The sequence below is a fragment of the Vigna unguiculata genome, chromosome 10 (assembly GCF_037176805.1).
Source record: "Vigna unguiculata cultivar grain cowpea cultivar isolate G323 ecotype 2 chromosome 10, ASM3717680v1, whole genome shotgun sequence".
Lineage (NCBI taxonomy): Eukaryota > Viridiplantae > Streptophyta > Magnoliopsida > Fabales > Fabaceae > Vigna > Vigna unguiculata.
Genome location: NC_140801.1, coordinates 11,079,448 through 11,083,009, shown reverse-complemented (window position 1 = coordinate 11,083,009; position 3,562 = coordinate 11,079,448). Strand labels below are relative to the sequence as shown.

At 29.8% G+C, this 3,562-nt stretch overlaps 1 long non-coding RNA gene across 1 annotated transcript; it reads right to left on the bottom strand.

The window, feature by feature from the left end:
• Positions 1–859: 859 nt before the first annotated feature.
• LOC114167329 (uncharacterized) lies at positions 860–2,285 on the bottom strand. Its single transcript, XR_003600183.2, has 2 exons — positions 2,029–2,285; positions 860–1,209 (listed from the first exon to the last, which is right to left on the bottom strand). It is a non-coding gene; the product is annotated as an uncharacterized LOC114167329 (long non-coding RNA).
• Positions 2,286–3,562: the final 1,277 nt, after the last annotated feature.

Below are 3,562 nucleotides of genomic sequence, written 5' to 3'. Positions count from 1 at the left end.
TTAGCAAAAAATTTGTAGCAAATTCCTAGTTAATCCCTAGCAAAATATTTGTAGCAAATCCCTAACTAATCCCTAGCAAAAATGTTTGCAGCAAAAGCCTCACTAATCCCTAGCGAAATATTTATAACAAATCTCTCGCTAATCCCTAGCAAAATGGTAGCAAATTTCCTTGATTGAACTTTTCCACACACATAATTGATAATATCTTCTTTTAGCTTTACTCCTTGACTGGAATATTAGATGCTACTGTATTTGTATGTCCAAATGTTATATTACAATTCCAATTTGATTTACACAGTGAATATATATATATATATATATATATATATATATATATATATATATATATATATATATATATATATATATATATATATATATATATTTAAAACCAACCTGTGGAGTGGAAGGCCGAAGAAGATGCTTAATTCGGGAGTTTTTATTTATTTCCCTGTGTAGGGAATAAGCTCAAAATAAAATTTCCGCTTATTGGTGGGATTTGAATAAAGAATAATTCATTTCTAAATTATATAAATGATCTTTATACTTTTATCTTTTGTGTTTTTTATTTCATTTATCTTTTATCTTTTACAAGGTTCAAATATTTTGCTTTCTTAAAGTGATTCGCAAGTTGACATTTAAAATTAATTATTTATCTCATACTTCATTTTTCTTCACCACTCACTTTCTTTTTCCTTCGAATTTCAATTGCACTATTTCTCTCCCTTTTCTACCATATCACATAAATACAGTATCATATGCAGAGTCTAATCTATATAGCCAGGGCTTATAACTATAATTCTTGAATCAAATATGGTGGCAATATAGATTTTTTAATGATCAGATGTTTGGAGAAAAATTAACAGATAACAGAAGACAAATCATTACATTGCATATCAGAAAATTAGTTCCTAAAAGTTCATACACATCAAGACAAACGATTTTAGCTTGATGGTAAACAAAAACAGTTTTTATCACCTGATAATGTTGAACCATCTCACATGATACATTAAAGAAGTTGAGCAATAGATTCTCCACTTTGAGGATACACCATTGGTAATTTCCATGATATTCTAAGCTTCTCACAAGCATTCACCAATACATACAAGCTTGGCGTCTTTCTCTAATCGGAAATTAAATAAGGAGTACTAACAAGGTGATCGCCATTCAACACCTCCCCAAGAGCTTCGGTCTTTTCTTTCTCCTTGCCTGGCATTTAAATGTATTCATTCTTCCGATTGAACATTAAGAAACCATAAAAGTACACAAAAAATACATTAAAAAAAGCTAGATATAATATAAATTTGTCCAGATGGTTGAATTCAACAACTACATATTCCCCTTCATAATATAAATAATTATCATAATACAAATATATATACTCACACATATTGCAAAACTCTATTCTAGTATATAAGTCTTGGTATTTCCCCATTGAGATTATTCAGTACCAGGTCTCTAGAACAGAACAAAGTTTCAAAATCTCCATAGACATTAAATTCATCCTCTATACGAAAAAGAGAAAATGAAAAAGTAACTTACAGAATCTTTAAGTTAGGAACATGAGAGAGAGTTGAAGGAATTGGTCCAATGAACTGATTATTTTTCAAGATTTTGAGAGCAGATTTAAAAAAAAAAAAAAAGAGGGAAAAAAATACTTGTCATAACCATAACATAACCTATGCAAATAAAACCCTCAATGAAAGGGGAACGCTCACAATAATTCTTGTATTTCAAAACACTACAATTCAAAGCGAAAAATCCTCCAATTACACACTCATAAAAACTGCAACATGACAATATCCAATAGACTATCACTAATTCCTATGGCCTAATCACTTTCAAAAAATCACAATTCCTTTTGGTTTTCTTTCCAAACTTAAACAATAGCAAGGACACTGTTCTTACAACGACAATAGCAGTTAAAGCCTTTAATTTAATCAGATTCATTTCACACGTCGCAAATCAACAATAAAACTAACATTTGAAATGAAAATAACATTTGAAATGAAAATGAAAAAGAAATACCTAGAGTTGAGTGTGTTGCGGTGGAGAAAGAGAAAGAGAAAAAAAAGGAAAGGATAGTGTGAATTCGAACGGAGAGGAGTAGAGGTAAATCTGACGGCGGAGGATGGAAGAGATTAGCGATGGCGTCGACAACGGCCACCGAGAACCGTTACGTTGTTGACGAGAGGTGTCGGAAAAAATAAATAGTGCTAAGAGAAAAAAAATAGAAAAAAAAAGAAAGAAGAAGATTAGGATTTGGGATTTAGAAGAGAATGAGCGTTTTTAAATGGTTGTTCTGCTCTGGGAGTGTTATTAATAATCTAAATAGTCCTATTTCAATATCAGATTAATTATTTTGTTTCTTAAGTTTTTAATTAAGTTTGACTTTTAGAAACAGAGTAATGTAGTCTTTTTAATTTCAAATCGACGAAAACGTCATTAAAACTAATACTTTATAATTAAATTCAAAATTATATTTTTTTTATATTATGCTTGAATTCTTTTATGTTATTGCTGGATTTTTTTTTCTGCTATGGTCAACAATCTAATGTTAAATTTTTAATTTTCGTTATTATTTGATTTCTAAATTATGAAAATATTTATGAAAAAAACATTGATAATTATTTGAATAATAAACAATATCATTAAACATCGATACTTATATTCATTATTATTTTTAATTAGAAATTCTATTTATTAGTTTTGGATTAGCAACAATATCATTAATCATAAGTAATTAGCTACAACTTAGTTACCATATCATGTTATGTATAATCCTTAACTAATTAGTTACAACTTAGTTACCATATCATGTTGTGTATAATCCCTAACTAATTAGCTACAACTTAGTTGTCATATTTATGTTGTATTTAATCCCTAACTAATTAGCTACAATTTAGCTACTATATTATGTTGTGTCTAATCCCTAACTAATTAGCTACAACTTAGTTACCATATTTGTGTTGTGTCTAATCTCTAACTAATTAGCTACAACTTAGCTACCATATATTGTGTTGTGTTTAATCCCTAACTAATTAGCTACAACTTAGCTACCATATTATATTGTGTCTAGTCCCTCGCTAATTAGCTATAACTTAGCTACAATTTCAGTTTGTCGCTAATCCTTCGCTAATTAGCGAGCAAAATTTTCCCTAGCTAATTTCCCTCGCAAATTAGCAAATTTCTTGTAGTGGACCATCATGTAACTCAATCATGAAGTGCAGTTGACCAATTAAAATTGAATGAAAGGAATTATGTGGTTTTTATATGTACACACAATTGTATAAACAGCTCACGCCGATCTAGGGAGTAAGGACTCTATATATGGGGAGTTGAACCAAATTGTTTTGAACAAAGCTGCAGGACAAACCAATTAACTTAATTAAAATGTGGTAAATACGTTATTCGTATTTCATTCCTTAAGAAAAATATTCGTTTGCATAACCCAATTCCAATTCAATTAATTAAGTGGGAGTGTAGCCTCACAAGACCCCAAGTAAAAACCTGTTACAAAAGCGGGGAGTTAGTCGCCCCTATGTGAGGAGTACACTCCAAC